Source organism: Python bivittatus, unplaced genomic scaffold (genome assembly GCF_059951505.1).
Source record: "Python bivittatus isolate LINGU-HERP-01145 unplaced genomic scaffold, Pbiv_v1 ctg000140_np1212, whole genome shotgun sequence".
Lineage (NCBI taxonomy): Eukaryota > Metazoa > Chordata > Lepidosauria > Squamata > Pythonidae > Python > Python bivittatus.
Genome location: NW_028277043.1, coordinates 1,735,980 through 1,756,370, shown reverse-complemented (window position 1 = coordinate 1,756,370; position 20,391 = coordinate 1,735,980). Strand labels below are relative to the sequence as shown.

The 20,391-nt window shown below is 37.3% G+C and overlaps 1 protein-coding gene across 7 annotated transcripts in view; it reads left to right on the top strand.

The window, feature by feature from the left end:
- Positions 1 to 752: 752 nt before the first annotated feature.
- The window catches only part of MEF2A (myocyte enhancer factor 2A), a 77,759-nt gene continuing 58,120 nt past the window's right edge, over positions 753 to 20,391 (top strand). For all 7 annotated transcript variants that reach the window (XM_088136422.1, XM_088136420.1, XM_088136418.1 and 4 more), the window contains exon 1: positions 753 to 909. The gene's annotated coding sequence lies outside the window, so the exon portion shown is untranslated. The remainder of the gene's footprint in view (positions 910 to 20,391) is intronic.

The window sequence follows — 20,391 nt, the reverse complement described above, 5'->3', positions numbered from 1 at the left end:
TGCTGTGTGGAAGGAAAAGGCTGCCATCACGTTGGTGCCTGGGAAGGAGGCCTCCTCCGCAGGGAGAAACTCGTGAGGACGAGTTACTTCTGCGCATGCGCTGCTCTTTTTTCCGCTTCTGCGTCATTCGTTCCCTTATGGAAAAAGAGGACGGAAGGCGCTTTGGGCGCATGCGTGCGAGCATTTCCACTCTCCGAATCCCTGTCAAGGACTCTTCGAGCAGCGCCTCGCCTCCTTCTAATTCTGATTGGCCCCCCCTTATCCGGTTTACGGCACTGTGACTGGCGGAGCGTCCTGTCAAGCAAAGGAAGGGGGATCCACCCATCAACATTTCCACGATTGGCTCGCTGCTTCTCTCTTCTCTACGTCATCCTTTGATTGGATCCTGGCTGCCTCCGCTCCCGCCCACCGCCCTATCAGCTCGTGGCATCGCGTCTGACGGCATGAGTAACGTCAGAGGCCGAGCCGCTCCCCTGCTGTTAAGTAAATATAGTTCCACGCCGGGGAAAGCGGGGGGGGGGCGGACTCTTTGAAAGGAGGAGAAAAAAAAGTAAACGAAAGAGTATTCAAGGAGCCGCGCCGGCCTCCTTGGTCCCCTGTTCCAGCCCGTCCGTCCATCCTGCGGGGTCGGCTGGGCCGGGCCAGGATGGTCATAGGAAAGAGCAGCGGAAGGACTCGAATGTGAGAGGGGGGGTGAGCCGTCCCAGCCGCTCGGAGAGTCTGGAAGCGAACGGAGGGGGGCGGGGAGGAATGAAAGCAGTTCCGGCCGTGCCTTGGTCGTGTCGCCTAAAAATAGCGCCCCGTGGATATCCATGCGCCGGTGTCAGTGTCTCCGGAGGAGACTCGGCTTCGGAGGCGGCGGCGGCAGCAGCAGCGGAAGAACCGGGACACGGCGGCGGCGGCGGATGGGTGAGCCTGGGAGCTTCCTAGGCGGGAGTGGGCACGGCCCAGCAGGGCATGGGTCGGGGAGAGGCAGGGGCGCTGAGCCCTCGGCGTGGGGGCCGGTCATTGCCTTCCACCCCCCTTCCCCAAGTCTTCCCGAGTTAGGAAGGAGTGAACGGCCCTCCCTTCGCGGTGGGGGCGCCGTCGGAAAAAGGGGAGCGGCCGGCAAGTTCTCCCCCTCCCCTCCCCTCTTAACTTCGCAGCCCCAAGAGTTGGAAGCGGGGTCGAGACAGGCGGTTTTAGCGGTCTCGTCATCCCGAGGTAGAAAGCCCTCGCCGCTACGTGGGCATCGGCGTACACGTGTCTGCGAGTTAGGTTGACCTGCCTTGGCGTGGGGAGCCTTAATGGAGGATGCTGGCGAGCGGCTCGCGTGTGAGCGGCTGGGATGCTCCGAGGGAGCGTGCATGTTCAAACGCACATGCATGTGTGCGTGTCTGAGGGCGTCTGCACGGACCCTTGCGTTATGTTTAGGAAGTAATCCGCAAGGGGACGCATTTGTAACAGAATGGGGGTGGGGGAGCGGTTTGGCGGGGTGGTCTGCGCGTGAGGTGTCTGTGCACTTCCATGTGGGTCTGTCTACGCATGTTTGTAAACACCTGTGATATGGAGGGGTAGTGCCTGACGGAAAGGTTTGGTAACCAGTTTGTGTGAGTGTGGGCGCCTGGTGCCCTTCAAGGTGCACTTAGATATCTGTGCATCTCTATATACAACACATGCATGTGTTTTTATACGTGGATTGTAATTGTTTTACTGATTCTACCTGCATTCAGATCTTTTCGCTCTTTGGAGGAATGTTCGCAAGAACAATGGCCAAAATGAGATGTGTTTCTTCCAGAGGTGGTGTATTTTTTGCACACTCCTGTATACCCTCCCCCCCCCAATCTTTTTCAGTGGAATTTGTTGGAGATTGGGGTAATTGTTTTCTGTATCTGCTGTTTCCTGCTGTACTGTCCAGGACAAGATGTTCAAGGCAGTTACAAGCATATTAAGATGTAAGAAGGACGCTTCATTTTTGCAAACTTTTTAAAAAATTATTATTCATGCCCTCTTGCCTGGATTTTCAGAGTTTAATTTTTTAGGAAATAGTGAGATTGGCGAGTAAGAGAAATGTCAAGGAATTAGGTTATATAAATGAGAATCTTCCTAGTACTAGCTCTATAGAGTAAGGAAAAATGTGGGGGAGGAAGAATGTAAGTCTTTTTCTTGATATGTTCTTATTCCCCCTCACAGACTGTTAATTCCTCCATATACTCCCTTGGTGATATTCTTCCTTATTTCTTCCCCTTTACCCTCAGCCCCATTTGTCTATGAGGTTGAGAAGAGTCGTACACGCACAAACTTTATTATGGCCCAAGACCAGCATAAAACAATACACAGCAATGTAAAAAGGGTATAAAACTATAATGTAGAAAGCAAAGGATGATACAGTATGGGGAAGAGTCTGTTTTGTGATGAAGGTATGTCGGAGTGATATATTTTACAAGCTGTGTTTTTTTTTACTTTTTAAAATTCCTATTGTCAAACAGAACTATTAGATGGTGAAACTAAATTTTGAATGTTTTGAACTTTTATATGTGTGTGAAATACAGTGAGGAGGGAAGCATTTCGTGGAATGAGAAGGAGACTCTTTTTTGAGTTTCGTGCTCAGGCTTTCAAGAGCTAACTATATTATAGCCTATGTAATGGAAGAGATGCTTTCTCATCAAATAAACAGGAGTACATTGCTCTTTTTGTTTTTACTTCAAATTTTGAGCTGTCCTTGACTAGTGGCAAACTCTAGCTGGAAATATTTATCCACATTCTGTAAGATCAATAGAGATACCTGTTTTGTCTACTGGGAGAAGACAACCATGGAAACATTTTCGCATGCTTGCCAAACAATTTAATTTTTCAATTTTACTGCCAGTAGTTAACAAACAAACAAAAGCAAAAAACCTTATACCAAGTTTAAAAAAAAAAAAAGCTCAAAAAGACAAACTGCTGAAGCTTGATTTTTGACTGCCAGGAAAAAAATATGACAAAGTAGTAGAGCTCTTTTTATTTTGTTGCAAAACATTTTCCTACTTGTGTAGGTGCCCTGTTGGTGATTGGAGAACCCACATGTTTAGAAATAGTTCTATCTTTATTAAGTGTTTAATGAGTGGCAGTAGGCGTTTTCCTTCACTTGGTGTTGATAGTTTGGTATTGTCTTTCTGGCTTAGTATAAAAAATGGTGTAAAACTTGTAAGCCTTGCCATGGGTGCTGTTTAGCTCACAGGTTTTCTTTGTGAAACATTTAGCTCTAGGAAGTGAATAGAAGGGAGAATTTTTTTTTTCCAGAATTACAACAATGTCCCTTCCCAGATAATACCTGTTCTTCCAAAGCAAGAGATTTTGTTTATTATTTCCTTTAAATGTGTTCTCCTTCAAAACCTAAATAGCCAAGGTGTCTAATATATGGCAATCCTAAAAAAAAAAAAAGATCAAGAACTTTAGGCAGAACAAGAACTTAAAACAATTCCATATCATGGCATTGACAGATACCGGTGTATTTTCATTCATGAATTCTTGAGACGTAGCTTGTTTTCTTAAGAAAATTTAAAAGCATACTTTTGACAGTCCAGTGTTTTTAATATGAAGTTTAAAAGAAATAGCATTTTTTTAATTGGCTATAAGTGTCCTAAAATATTCATGTTTTTTCTGTGTTTAGTTGAGAATGACATGATTTCTTTTTTACTCATTTTCAGGCTAGTTGCTGCTGTTCATACTAAAGATGAAGGAAAACAAATTAATTTCGTATTATATGCCAGCAACAATAGATTGATATTTATTTTAAACGATAGTTACGACAGAATCATAACATCTAAGCTTTAATAATAACGGTATTAACTTAAATTTGCTGTTGTAAATAATTGGAACACTTATAAATTGTGGGGAAGAGTAACCAGTCTAAAGCAAGTGGTTTGGGGAAGATTATAAAGTAAAAATGCAATGGTTCTAAGATTAATTTTGGATATTTATTGATATCTAGTGAAGGATGAATAAAATAAAAGAATGATTATCCCATGATTATGAATTATAAAATATGGCTTGGAAATATGCAACATGTATGTAATAAGATGAGCCCTGGAAGCAAATATGTTGAACTACTTGACAAATGACTCTGCAGACTGGAGTTCCTTGGGGGTGCAGGTTGCAGGACACTGACACATTACTCAAATGGTTATGTGTGTGAATCCTTCCTGCTATTGGCTAATGTTTGTTCTGTATTTGAAATGATGTGGGGGAAAGGGGTATGAAAGAGCAGACAAGTGGCATCTGGAAATGTAAATAAATGAGGTGACATGATGAGAGATGTTCAATAGCATTTTTAATTTGGGTGCGTGTAGAAGATGGATTAAATATAGAAGGTGGGTGTGATTTTTTGTAATGCTTGAGAGTCTGATCTGAGAGTCATATTTTAACACTGCTTTCATTACTGCTATCCATCTGAAACTCTGTTTAAGCAATTAAGCTGATGATCTAAGTGAAGTTCCTTGTCCTCCAGTCAGTTACTCAAGGAGTCTTATTGAAGAAAGGCTTGTCTCCTCCTTTAGTATAATACTATAGCTTTCAGTTCTATGATTTCTTCATAGTTGCCACTGTCCAATGTCTGTGAAAGAACCGACAATGACATGTGTACTCTTAACTATTGGAATAATTATATCATGGCACGTAGTATAAAGTTTCATACTTCCTATGTCTGAAACCTTTGAAGATTAATATGTACATATTTCTATTAGTTTATTCTTAATGATCCTATATATCGTAGCTATTTGGACAAATGTATATAGTTTGTCACTGACTTACTCTATACTTGAGGAAACAAGAGAATGTTATCTTGAGTTCCAGAGCTTCCTCACTTTGTGCATATTTAAATGTATGTAACAACTGCCTACGGTTTTTCCAAATGCAGTAAAGGTCAAATGTCTTTGGTTATGATGCTAAATGCTCTCTAGATCTATTGGCCATTCTGCTGGGATAATAGGGGTTGCGGGCCTGCTGTTATGGAAAGCCCCTGATTATTAGTGAGGCCTCCATTTGTTCTTTCCTCTACTACCATGGAAGGAGTAATGTTATAATGTTACTTTTTATTTAGGTGACTTGTGACTTGTTACGTTCTTTAATTCCGGCCAGTATTGCTTAACCTTAATTATTATTCATTAATGGAAACATGCTAGCTTCAAAATAATAATTTGAAGTTGTCTTATTCTCATTAACCAGTTAACCAGAACAGAACCTTGTAGCTGTGCTAAAGATGAAAATAACTTGGACACCAGTTCTTAATGTTATGTCTTAAGATGGCCAGCTTTAATAGAAGTGTGCTGATCACAGTTAAAAGAGAGGTGCTACACAGACACTAATGACCTTCAGTAAACAATGCGGTGGCCTAATCTGTCATGTCTATCTAAAAGGCAGCCTAATGTTAGTCTTATTACTGAGATCACGCTGGAAACTGCAAATCGTTTGTAATTCCTGCTGCTGCAGGTAAAGCTGAAGTGACCTCTATAGCTGGTAGGCCAGCTGCTATTTATATGGCAGTTGCTTCAGATGAGTTCCTTCAGGAGAGGCCTGGGCTAGCTGATAAAAGCAACAGCAAAGACAATGACAGTCCCTCCTCCTCTGTTGTTGCTTCTCTCCTTGCAGTCCTCCATTTCTACAGCAAACTGGAAAATATCCAGAACTGCAAGAGTAATTGTTGCTTCATGTGATTTACCTTTAATTTATTATGCCTTTATTTGTATCACCATTACAAATTACTCTGAAATTGTTCTCTTTCCTCAAATTCCCATCTTTATCTAATTTCTTCACTCCCTGTACCCATTCCCTATATATTTTGTGTCTTCATAGTTTTTTTTCTCAGTGATGATTGTACCAATAACAGTTGATAATTTATTTCCAAATTATGGCTCAAACATATAACAACATGTTCTGAATTTTTGAAATTTTCCACAGCATATGCCTTGAAACTTGGAGGCTATGAAGCTGAAGTTAATTTTCCTTATATTAGCCTCCCTGTTTTGAAACTAAAGTATGTTTTCAGTCTGACTGCTGGTTGACATAACTGGTGATTAGAAAATAAAAAGCCATGCTACAATTTGGAATTCTTTAGGAAATTATGGGTAGTCCATCAAAGCTTTAGGACCAATATATTAATTCTGCTTTAACTTCTTTTTTAAAAAATGATTCAACTGGCTCCAGTTAAAATAACATAAATAGCCTGAAAGATTGCTGCTAGCAAAAGTAGGTACAACCATTATGAATGTTTGTTTTCATAGGTAAGTTATAGCTTAGTGGCTAGTATATGTTATTGCATGTGTGAGAGAATAATGGATATGTTTATCTTTTGGAGTACAGTATTTGAATGTAAACTGCAATGCATATGGATTGGAAAGGATAGTTTGAGTTGGCTGGAATAAGTTATATTCAAATGAACCTCTACAAATAACAATGTGCTGTCGTATGAATAGCTGTAATGCAGTAACTTGAGTGGAAGAAGTTTGTTCCTTTATCAAGTGTTGTGGTACTGCTACCTGACCTTTGGGCCTTTGAAAATAAGCATGGGTGTTCCTAGTACAGTACTTGGGGATTAGTTGGATGGAAGAAGAGGAGGCAGAATTCTGGGCTCTGGGGATCAGCCTCGAGGAACAAAATTCTGAGAGCTAATTAGTCATATATATTGCTGCTAAAGTTCTTGCTTTGCAGGAAGAGTTGCTGTACATATGTCCAAATTGTTAGGGCTGTATGATGTGTGATTCCCTCTTATTTATTTGTTAATGTTACATCCTCCCTTTTTTGTTCAGGAGATCCAGGTGGCATACTTAATCCTTTTTTTTTTTTTCTCCACAACAGCTTTGTGAAATAGGTTTGGCTGAGAGACGGTGGTGACTGGTTCAAACTCAGTGACACTGAGCTTCTATAGCTAAAGGTAGACCTGGGTACTCTAGAACCAACACAGCACCTTAACCTGGCATGATCGGTTGGTGCTGTGATGCAGATAAGCAAGGTGCTTTGCCACCGTCTCTCAGCCAACCCTATTTCACAAAGCATGTGGAGGAGGTTGCCAGAGGCCAGCATTTGCATGGCACAGATGTCCTGATGTGATGCTTAGCCACTTCATTTTGTACAGCACACCTCAAGGGGGTACATTGGTGAAGCATTGATGAAAGCAAATGGCCTTTTGAGGTTTCATACAAGCCCATGGACTGTAATCTTGATATGAGCTATGATAAAGTCCAGGCATATTAAAGTTCCCCAGTTAGTTCAAAGAAAGTTCTTTGAACAGATTGATGACTGCAATAGATTAACTGAATGTAAATGTATTGTAAAAGGTACAGCTTAAATGAAATCTATTTTCTTCCTATTGTATGGGAACTCTGTAAGTTTATCAACTGACACAGAGTGTCTACTGTAAGTAAATTTATGTATTATTTCAGTTGAAAGATTCGATTACAGTATAATCAGCACAGTTTCTTATTCACTTTACCTTCCTCATTCTATCCTAAGTCCTTTTTTTTAAAGAACTTTATTAAGTTTTAAAAAGCAAAAGGATAAATAACAGGAACTAATAATCAAGAAGAAGAGTAGAAAGCAAGAAAGCTAGAAATAAAGAATGAAAACAAGTGGTAGAAAATAGAGAAGAAAAGAGGAAAGAAGAAATACAAAAAGAATGACTTCTGACTTCTTATACAGCAGATATAAATGAATCGTACAATAACCTCTTATTCTAAAACTACATCTTAATATACATATTTTGTATAATCTATTAATATAACATCTATTAATATAACTAACCATCAAATCCATATCTCATAATTTCATTTTTTTTCCTGTTCCCTGCAAAAAGTCCAAAGAGGCTTCCAATTAGCATTAAAGTTCATCAATGTTTTTTCTCTAAGCAAAGCTGTCAATTTTGCCATCTCATTCTTCCATTGTAGGTAATGTTGAATCTTTCCACCTTTGAGCATATAAAAGTCTAGCTGCAGTTATTATATATAGAAACAAAGGTCTATGAGCTTTTTCCAGTTGTTTATCAATCAGCCCCAAAAGGAAAGTCTCTGGTTTTGACTGTATATTAACTTAAAAAATCTTGTGGATTAATATATGTATTTGAGTCCAAAATTTTTTAGCTTTATTACATGTCCACCAAAGTGATAAAAAATTCCCTTCCATCCTAATTCTGATTCCTGTATGGTTATGACAAGCTTGTTAGTAGGTATTATTGCTTCCCAAGTTTTCCTTAAATAAGACTTGCTGAAATGTACTACATGTGGTTGACTGTATCTGGCATAGGATCCAATGAATGAGTAAAATATAGTGGCAGTTGAAAACAAACATTCAACTACGGCAATCTTATACTTATGCCTACTGTGTAGTGAGTTAAATACTTTTAATACGCTCAGTTTTTGAGTAAGCTGCTGCATACCTACCTGCTTGTAAGTAAATGCAAAAGGTTATGAAACGATTCATCAAGAACCTTTTTTCTATAAGATGAAAAAATTCTTGGAGAAATAGATGCAGTGCTGATATGTAAAAATACTCCAAATGCATTTTTAAAAATTTTATTGTATCATGTAATGGGTTTATAGTTATTTATCATATTCAGCCTAGAGTGCTGAAAATTCTGGCAAAACTGACAGAAAGCCCAGTCATACTACTGTACCTTCATTTGTTTCATTTTCAGTCATGTTCCCTTGTGGAGAGATTAATGGAAGATTTGTTACAGTGTCGCTAAAACCCTTACAGAAATGAAGTCATTAAGTCGGACTTGCTTAGAATTTTATAATGCTTGGCACATGATGGTGTTTGCCCTTACCTTTTGAAGTGAAGAATAGTAATTCATCCTTGTTTGAATATGTATTGAATAGTATATTTTAACCATAATGATCTGAAAACTAAGATATACTTGGATAGTTGGGTTGTAATAAATGGGGATTTTTACAATAACTCTTCTAAATAATTTTAAATTGGATCTGATTTCTCTGCCCAGAGAACATAATAACAGCCCTGCTGGATCAGGTGAGGCTCCATCCTAGTTCTGCATTTTGTATATTACAGCAGCTCTGATGATACCTCTGGAATACTTTTAAGCAGGAGATGGAGAAATAAATTCCACTTCTGCCATTGGACCCTCCAGTTTGTATTTGAATCATGTCATCAATCAAAAGTAGCATTGAGACTTCAAAACTAACAGTATCTCTTGATAGACTTGTCCTCCATGAATTTATTGAATAATCTTTTAAAGCCTTCCAAGTTAGTTATCACCATGGCTTGTGATAACTAGCTTTATCGATTGAATCCTAGTCCTAGCGTTTTGAGAAAGGAACAACAATTTCTCCCTATTCATTTTTTCTATGCTGTATATGATCTTATACATCTTGATCAGGTGCTCCTTCAGTTGCCTTTTTTTCCCAAGCTAAAAACAAGCCAAGGTGTGACTCTGCTTTATAAGTAATGCAGTAAGCCAGGATCTAGTTGGTACGGATTGTGATTAACTTCACAACTCCTCTTAGTAGGAAGAAGCAAGCAGGAGTAAAAAACCAGATGTAGTGGCAGAGAACTTACAAATGAAACGTCAGGACTATCTCTGTTTCTAGTGGCTTCTTGTATGTGAATGTGGCTGCTACATATAATGTTACACAACCAGGTAATCCGTCTGAGACAGAAGATTTCTAGACTAGTTAATAGTGTGTTTTTATGCTTATGCTGCCAAAACTCTACAGAACAATATTATTTAAATCTCTCCTGATTACTTTAGATGCATAGCATCTAAAATTGGCAATATGGATAACTTTTCAATAAATGCTTGCTTACAGTTTCCCAGTGTTTTATGGAAAGGAGGTAATGTGCCTTCTTCATCTATAGTTTTAGCCTTGTAGCTGCAAGAGCACCTGCATCTTGAGGAGTTAACTACTTACCACACATTCTTTTGTGGTTTCAGGTTGTTAGTTCCTGTTTGAATTTTTGCTCTTTCAAGAGAATAAATTAGAAAAATGACTTGAGATATTCCAGTTACAGATAACATCAACTTCATCCTATAAACCTCTGGCTATACGCATACACACACATGCGTGTGTGTGTGTGTGTGTGAGAGAGAGACTAGGAAGCTGAAAAACATTGCCAACCTGCATTCAATCAGTATGCTAGATTATGGTCCATAACCTTCATTGAAGACGCCTTCATCCTGCAGTGGATTGATTTGAGCTGATAATAAATTGTGTGCATGTACACATACATACAGATATATATAGATATAGATATACACATACACACATACATACACACATGCACACATACATACATACATACATACAGTAATGTGGACTTCAAAGTAAGGTAGATTACAAATGACTGCACCTAACCCTTATAGCAATGCTTGTTTTTGACCTTTAAACATGTAGCAAGTACAAGTTCAGCTTCATAAGCTACTATAAAAGTAATTCACTAATTTAGTGATTTTATTTTGTCTCTATTATATATTTTCTGAGCACCAGTTTGATGTAGTTGTTAAAGGCACTGGGCTAGAAATTGAGATATTAGGAGTTCTAATCCTACATTAGCACAAATCCAGCTGGGTGGCTTTGGGCCAGTCACTCACTCTTAGCACTAGGAAGAAGGCAATGGCAAACCACTTCTGAAAATATTGCCAAGAAAACTGCACAAATAAAATGAAATAAAAATGCAGCCTTTGGACAGGGGAGAAGACTTCTTATATTTCAGTGAAGAAACATTTGTTAAAAATTAGATTATTTTCCTGCAATAGGATTTGTAATACTTAAAAGGAATATTTCTTACCTTGGAAGTTTTATTGTACATTGCTCTTTACTTCTAATGAAATCCTACATAGGATTGTTTATAAGTTATTTAAGTTTAATGGTGTTTACTCTTACATTATTGTAATTGTTATGCATTAAATTTATATGCTGCCCGACTCCCAGTGACTCTTGGGCATTTAACAAATGATTTAAAGCATGAAACATTAAGACAATAAAAACAAGAAACAAAAAGAGTAGAGATGTCAAAATAACAAGCCAGGTGGAAACAAAAGAAACAACCTAGGTTAAAAGGAGGCTTCAGCCATCCTTGCCAAAGGCCTGGCTGAAAAGCCAGGTCTTCAGGCCCCTTTGAAACATCAGAAGCTGTACTCTCTTATGAAGCATATCTTCCATTTAAAAACTTTGGTAACTGCATTTGAAGAGTAGATCTGAGAGAGAAATTTGATTTCTATAAGTCACCTTGTGTTTTGGTAAATGATGTGCATCTGCTTGGTGAGAAGTATTTACGATTGTTTTGTCCAGCATGAAAAGCAGCATTGAATGGGATAACAGAATAAAAGTTTCTCAGGTTAGAAATATGCTACATTGCTTTCTTCTGTTTCTTTGTTCATAAGTCTGTAAATGACAACCAATATAATTTAAGAGATTCCATTTATATTTTCCACCAATAAAAGAAAGAGAATATCCAATTCAGATTTACCATTTATCAGTTAATTATTCTGTTGTTGGCAGTAGGTACCACTTGCCTGACATACTATTTAACATAAGTCTTCACAGACTTTTGCAAACTTTAGAATGACAAAGATTTAACCATAAGATTAAATCTATGCCCCCCCCCAAAAGGAAAATAATTTTTTGTTCCCAATGGTCACACCAACAATATTGTCTCAATTCATATTTTGAAAAATCAGGACTCTATTGAATTCCACAACAGAGTTCTGTAACAAGGATACTATCACTGAGAATATGCATTTTCTACATTGATACACAGGAAGGGGTCCTATCTGACCTCCATGTGTATGCATGCTGGTAAGAGAAAAGGCATGTACTAGGAGAGCCTTAATTTAGGGTTTTAAATGTTAAAAATTTGGGAGCCAAAATAAATATTTCAGCATGAATGCTGTATGCTCCTAGCAGTAAATTCTTATTATGAAATATTTTGAATTAAATGTTCTGGGAGCTGATCAGTTAGTCTCACATAAGACACATGGCCCATACTAGTATGAATTTAAATATACAATGCTAAAAGTTCTCTAGTTTATAGTTGAAATGCCCTAGTATCTAGTTTTTGTGCTGCTAATACAAAGGTAGCTGTAGTCAAATTGTTAACATTTTGGAATTTATAACTTTCTAATAACTTAAATCAAGATTTGATAAACTGATTTAAGTGTTAGACACATTTTAAATCCTGTATAAATGTCTTATTTTTCTGTAACTGCAAAACATACTTGTATAAAAATATTGATTAGGACAGATATTCAGAAAACAATAAGGCAGTCATACTTGAAGTTTGTTTATTAATACATTTTGACTTAGCATGATTTATAAACCCAGCATATAGACATTAGGATTGTGCTTCCAATTCATGTATTAAATGATTATATGAGAAGAGGTCTTAATAGACTAATAAAAAAAATTAATAACTTTAGTGCTACTCATTTTAGTGAGGTTTTATTTGTGTATTCATTGTGGAAAATAATGTTTTACTTCTTACTGATTAAATGTTAGTTGAACTGTGGAAGAACAAGAGAAGCTATTGGGAGAAGAAAGATTGCTAAAACGTTTCACTAAATTGATACAGTAAGCACTGGATTCAAAACACTGATCAAAGGCATGCTGTGAATTAGCAAGAAAAAAACAGTTAAAAAATTAAAAATGAATAACAATTTCAAGCTATGCTGCTACTCACCAGCCCCCACTTTTTGCTGATGCAGATTGAAATAGTAGACCCGTGTGGTGGTTGGTATTTCAGCTGTTGCCAGCCAATCATAAGCAGACATTGCTTCAGCTGCTATAGTTCTTCAGGCAAGGAGATAGCGAAAGACTTGAGGATGTACTGCCAACTTTGGATTAATTGGCAGGGACTCATCCTTCTGTTGCATTAGATTTGCAAAAGCATCTGGCATGCACTATAACTCCACTATTACCAGTTTGTAGTGTCTGCTCATAAAACATGATATTGGAAAATACAGTCATTATCACCTTTTAGTTTTTAAAGTATCCGTAGGCAAGTGAGTCTTGGAGGGGGCTGAATTGTTGCCATTGGTATTGATTGATTGATTACGTGTTTATAGGTAAGTATTGCTTGGTTATTTTTACATTTATAATAAGCATCTCTTGATTGTGGCAGATATAAGCCTACTAAATAAAGTTTATCCGTTTAATATAGCATGCAGGCCCCTAACTACAACATTTCTGGAAACATAAATGTTTTTAGAACATTTGACAACTTTATTTTTATGATTGATTGATTGATTGATTATTGCCCTCAAGTCAGTGATGACTTCTAGTAACTGCCTGGACTAGTCCCTGCAGTTTTTTTGGCAAGATTTTCAGAAGTGGTTTGCCATTGCCTGCTTCGTAGGGCTGAAAGAGAGTGACTGGCCCAAAGTCACCCAGCTGGCTTTTTGCCTAGGGCAGGACTAGAACTCACAGGCTCCTGGTTTGTAGCCTGGTAATTACATCAACCTGGCTCTCCTTTAAAATATATGAATTAGTATGCTAATACATCAGAAGTTCTTTGCATTCAGTATAACTGAGGATTATGCTTTAATTTATTGATACTAATATTCCCTTCCTTTGGGGGTAGAACTCTGTTAGAAATAGCTGAATAGTTCACACTTCCACAAAAGAATGAGCCATGCACACACACATATATCAGCCATCTACTACTATCTGCTCTTTCTGATTTTTTAAATTGTGGTGACAGCCTCATGGCTGACCAGAAAACAATAGAGTTTCACCTGTCCTGTTCATTTTCTTTCTGAAGAGCACTATCCAAATTAATTTCTTAATAGAAGAGATAAGGGGATTTTGTGAGCATGTTACTGCCACTGCATAGTTAAAGGTATATGGAATGATTCCTTGTCTGTTCCAATATGTCATGAGATTCAGCAGGTGGGAGTATTGAACTGCACTGAAAATTAGATAAAAGTATAGGGAAGGTATAATAATAAAAATCAACATAGCTCCCATTTCACTAATTTTAAGTGTCAGAAATGGTAATGGACGTTGTTTACCATTTTTTCTTTTAAAATGGAAATTATTAATAAGGATTAGAAAACCCATTCCATTTTAAATGTAACAGTGTTTTTTTAATTTTAGTTTAGAAAGTAACAATCAGCAGTTTATCTGATTTTGTTCTTTCTAATTTTGGCATACTGTCATTCAGTAAGCCCTTAAGACTTCTAATAATTTGAATTCAAGCTGAAAATTATACTTTAGTTGTAAGTTTATCTTGAAATTATTTTTCTTTATTTTTAATAGATATGAGGACATTGGATTTACTAAAGTTATCTCTCCTCTTAAAGGGACAGAAGTGTTACCTTGTGGTTGGGCTATTTGAAGGAAATTTATATGTGACATCAGACAACTTGTTTAAAGAAAGAAATACTTTTTGGTATTTTTTTCCTTTGTATTTGGCTTTGCTTCAGCTGGGTTGTAAGAAATAAAACCATTAACATATAATACAGTTTATATAAAAACAATAGACTTTGTTTCCTGGGACATTTTATCATGTAGATAATTTTCTCTAAAGGTATTCAAAATGTAGTGTGGCGTGCATGTATGAGCACAATATTTCTGTACCTCAATTAAAGCATTCCATTTTAGAGTTTACCTTGGTGTTTTATAACCTTAACTCTAAAAAAAAAAAAACTTGTTTGGGAGCTTCAGAATAAACCAGAATCTAAACCATGATTTGAAATTGCCTTCTTCTAAAGCTAGAAACATACCTTTCCAGTTGAAACCTAAAGCTTTCTGCTTTAAGTTTGGCTGAAGACTTTCTGGCTTACTAGAATGCCAGAGCAGAAAAGGAAGGAGTGCATAAGCAATAAAAATGAGCTTTTTTACTCCTTTAGTAAAATAAGATGATGCAAGCACAATGTGTTTTGTTATATATAATGCTGAATTAGTTCCCGTATCTTGATTTCAGTTTACTGTTTGAACACTGGTGGAAAAAAAAAATATATAACTTGCATGAAACTCACATCACACATCTGGATAGTTGGGTTTGGTGCCTCCAGTGAATTGCTAATTTTATAGGGTTTCTTTGTCATATAGGTCTGTATTATTACATAAGTATTAATGATGTGCTGTATTTTAAATTTTGTGACTTGGTCTTGGACTGTAAGTTAATAAATAAGTTGGGTTTTTTGTTTTGTTTATTTAAAATTGTTTTCTTGCTTGAAATCAGGCAAATAATCATTTTATTCATAGTTACTTTTAAAGTTATTTTTAAGCAAATCTGGAGAAAAATAACATTTTTAATAGATTTTGAATGAAAAACATAAGACAAAATTAATTTGCTAAGGAGTTATACTCTTGAGTCTTGCCATGTTTCTGAAACACAAATTTTCTACTTTCCTTGGGGCAATATATGTTTGGTTCAACGCTATATGACTAGAATAGCTACCAATGATAGTCTTCTTTTACTTTTTTCCCAGTATGTTTTTTCCACTGAGAATCTGTAAGGGGGAGGGAATTTTGACAATTTTATCTAGGAGCTCTAACATTTTGACAGTACTGTCAGAAATCTATCATAATTAAAAGTAAACTGTTGCCCATCCATTAAGATATAATATTTGGTCAGAAGTATTTCTGTTTAAAGAATTTGGGGATGCAGTGCACACTACTTTTGGAACCATCCTCCTACACATAGCCCTAGATTAGCATTTCAAAATTAAATGGAAGAGGCAGAAGTTATAGGGCACTTCAGATGAAACGGCTTTTTGCATTGACAAAATAACCTGGGACACAGAACAGCACCCTTGGTAAAATCCTGCTTATGAGAATGATCTTGTTGGCCCAGTCTACCTGTGGGTGGACCTGCCCACTTAAAAATGGGTTCAGTCCGGATGCATTTTCCTGGGGGTTGTTTGGAGGCAAGCAACTGTAGGTTCTTTATTTTCACTGTCTCAGATTGCTTTCTCATAGACTGCTTTCATTTGCTCCTCTGTTTAGGTGTGGACGCTTTTCAAGGGCCCAGTGCTGTAGCGTACACTGTGATTCTAAACAAGTTGTAACCAGAAGATAGTATAATTTCTAACAATTTAGTACATTATGTCAAAGCGGAGGCCAACACTTGGCCAGTGTTCATTGATCTCAAAAAATGAAGCTACAGTGGGCCTAGTTAGTATTTGGATGGGAGACTTCCAGGAAGTACTAGAGGTATAGGAAAGATTTTGGAAGTTGAAAAACGTTGTAAAAGAGAAGGCACGGGCAAACCAATTCCATGTTGTTATCAAGGGAGCATGTCCACACAGTCACCAGAAGCTGAGCTCTACTTGAAGGAAACTATTCTCATAAACTATATACTATGCAATACTATAAGAGCCAGTGTGGTGTAGTGGTAAAGGCGTCAGGCTAGAAACCAGAACACTATGAGTTCCAGTCCTGCCTTAGACACAAAACCAGCTGGGTGACCTTGGGCCAGTCACACATATTCAGCCCTAGGAAAAATACAATGGCAAACAACTTCTGAAATCTTGCCAAGAAAACTACAGAGTCTTGTCCAATACTGATTCAAAGGCACAAATAAATATATATACACACTATAATATTACATAGTATGTATGTGTATAAAACTATGAACTATACAGCCTGAAACTGCATTCTTGAAAATGACACCTCTTCACTGTAGTATTCTGAAACTGATGTCTGTTTTATACCTCTTCCCTTGCCCTGTGCCTAACCATTTAGATAAGATTAGAAGGCAGGAGATATGTGGTTGGATCTCCTATTTTTAGACTTAAAAGCAATTTTTGGTAGGAGCACTTAAGTTGTAGCTGTGACTCTGGAGAAAGTGAGATTGATTGCCTTTTCCACATGTTGCTTCTCATAAAATGTTCAGATATGCTACTGAAAAAGAAAAACCCAAATATGTTTTAGTTTTCTTAATGGGGAAAATAATAGCTTCATGGAATTTAAATAACATAGATTTATCGCACACAGATTTATCTCCTGCCTCCCACAGTAGCCCCATACAAAATGCTCTCTTTTACCACTGGTTGGCTGTTTTATTATTATTTTTTCTTAAGTTCATAAGAGCTGTGTTGGAATCACACAGTAACCAGCTTCTGGAAAAATACCTGGCTTTAGTGCTAACATATCATAATTATTATGGGTAATTTTTATTGATAACCTTGTTCTCTGCCCTTCTAAAGCTATGTAAGTTGGTAGCCATTATTGCATCATATGACAGTGAACTTCATTTATTGTATGCTAAGCTCCATGAAGAAGTATTTCATTTTGTTCTGAAACTCCCATTATTCTAAAATTACAGCAGAGGGGAAAACTGTACACTTTCCACATATCATATGTAATTTTATACAACTCTGACATCCTTTCCCTCTCTTGAATATATTTCTCAAAAGCTCTAAATCCTGTAAACTTTCATTATAACCTTTGTTTTCTTTAGTTATTGTTACCACCTTTTCCAATTCAGCAATATCCTCCTTGAGATAAACTGATTAGAAACTCCTATAGAAGTGTCAATAAATATGTGCAAGAAAAAGCATTTCAAGGGGAAATTACATTGAACCTTATACCTTGCAACCTAAGTTTTGCTTCCTGAATCACACAGTTACATCTTTCTATGTCACTTGTGCAGATATGCAATATGATAACTTGACTGCTACTTATTCCTGTCTTTCAGACTATCTATGGCATCTGTCTCTAAAAGTGTTATCTACAGCCATCTCTGAATCCCTTTTTTTCTTGACTTCAGTGAATGTGCTTGTTCTCTAAGAATGAGTTCATAGCTCCCGGCACACATCTATAATTTCTGTCTGATGCTCTGTATAATATATGGATAGTCTGTTATCTTCCTCTTCCTAGCTGTCAATATGTATACCTTTCCATGCTTATTGGATTATCTATCAGGAATGTTGGATCTTTTTTGGTCTTGTAAAAAACCTGTTGAGTGCTAGCCTGTTGTCTCATTTTGCAAAGACATGTAGGAACTGTCTTTTGTCTTGTTTGATGTTCCATGCTTAGGTATTGTAGATTCTTTAGAAATAACTGGTATGTGGGGGGTTTTTATAGTTGGAGGTTCTACATATTCTTATATATTAGTGTTTGTGCAATACTGGTGCATGGGCACATGACCAAAGCACTTATCTGCAACTCCTTAAAGCAGCTTCATCATTTTCAGGGCTTACGTGGCAGCTGTGTGATGCTAGGAAATGACACCGTCAATTTAAAGAATTGTAGGTACGTGCTGTGTTTGTATTCCCATGTGGTCTAAAGGACCTGTTCTAAATAATATCTGGAGCACTACATGGCCCTATTACATATTTCTGCTTGATGTCAATGAGAACATTTTTAAAAAACTTGGCTATACATTGCTGATTTTGATTGAATAAATACTTGAGCAGCAGACAGCAGCAGCTGTCTGAAGTGGGCTGATCTTGAAAAGGTGATCAAGGTGAAGTTTGGTTAGTACTTGAATGGGTGGCCACCAGGGCATCCCAGGGCTCTGGGTTAAAGTGGAAAATGGAAGAAACATCCTGGAAGGGAAGAATGGTAGGCCTGTCCCTGTGGTTACTGGGTGCAATGCCTTTTTAATCAGCTATTTCAGAAGGAAATAATAAAGTGCTTTTTATGTTTTAAGACATTTGATTAGTCAGAGCAGAATGATGGTTCAGTCTTAATTCTGTGACATCAACTGTAGATTAAAACTGCTTGTAAAATACCCCAAATGGACTTTTATCAGAGGATAGCAGTTACTGCAAGATACATATGCAGACTATCATATGCAGATATGCATAGAATATCTATTCTATGTAATATGTGCAGTTACTCTTTTTCAAGACTTGGTGTTATTCCCAGTCCTTCAGAACTTAGCATTCATTGAAATACTGAAATATTCTTGGCAGAGAACAGTAGCCATTTAGCAGGAAATCAAATTGTCTGAAAGAAACACAACTCATGCTATTTTTTTCTTCAAAATATGCCAGTAGGGCTTGCAAGTTGCATTTTTAGGGTGATTATTGTTTGGAAGTGCTTCCATTATCAAGTCTGTGCTGTAGAATTGTTTCCATGTGTCCTTGCAAATCAGAAACACATTGATAAACTGCATGTACCCTAGGGAAGGAAAGTCAACCAATCCCTGCTTTAAAACATGGTTTTTATCCAAATGTAGAATAAATTCTGAATGGATCATTCCAATGGCATGTCATGTTTCAAAAACATTGACAGTGAAACTGTGGTCTTCAATTTATTCACTCCTGATATGCTTTCTTAATTACTAAATTGGAAATACATACCCACACACATTTCAGAAGCCCTCCAAATTCCTGTATGAAGAAAAATAAAAGCTCACTGATGTAGGCAGGTTTTGGGCAAATCTAAGAAGTGCTAATTAGTTCTTGAACACAGGGACACAAGTACGGTTTCCAGGTTGCCGCTGATGCTCAACTTGTCCCCAGGTAAGAGCACAGTGTTGTGAAGATTGTCAAGTACTTCTGAGCCTACTGAAGGCTATGAATCTCCAAAGAATCTGAAAAGAACGAGAAATTCTGTTGTTTTCTGAATACAGTACTTTGAATATCAGTATTTTTCTAGGCAATCTGAGTGTCTGATTTTGCACTGAGAATTGAGACTAATCCAAACAGGAAAGCTGGAAGAGAGGTATTTCCAGATTGACTTCAGAAGAACAAGCCATCATGTGAAAGAGTTTCCTCATTCCTTATGAGCTCTTTGCCGACTCTTAACTTTCTGTAGGCTCAGATAGTGTTGCAGAGTATAGTAAGGAAGGATATGCACAATTCTGACACATTTCAGGTTCTCGTTCTAACCCATGTTTTTGAAGATAATGTCTGATTTGGACCACATTTTCTGAAGTTTGTTATTGGTGCTTGCTTATTATTCTTCATAGTTATCACATCTGCTCTGTACTGTGCTATGTGCTTTGACATAGTTGTTTTCAGAGGAATGGGGAACCTAGACTCTACAACTGCTGCTGAAGATAACTCCTGTCACTTTAGCCCTCATAGCCAATAGTGAAGGGTACCTGGAAGGTGTAGTTTGGTAATAATTAAAGGCCTAATGGGTCTCTCATTCTTGCCTTGAATGAGTCCCATTTTCTCTATTTTGTGCCTTCTTTATAAGCATTAATTTGCTAGATAATGTTGTCTTGATTCTGCTGTTCAACATGCCCACTGTTTATAAAAAATACATTTTCTTTTTACTTTCTGAAAGGCTAATTTGCTTAAAGCTTGTTCATGTTTGCTGTTTCACCATGATGTATTGCAATCCTTTGTGTAAAAACCTTAGAAATTGGCAGCACAGGTACTTTTTTTAGGTATAGGTCATCTTTTAATAAATTTACAAGCCTTTAGTTCCATTTATGTGGCCAATGACGTAGTGTTACAGTTGGAAAAATGTGCAAGCAGCAAAGAAATGTTCAGATTGGTAATTGGCTTGTTAGTGATGT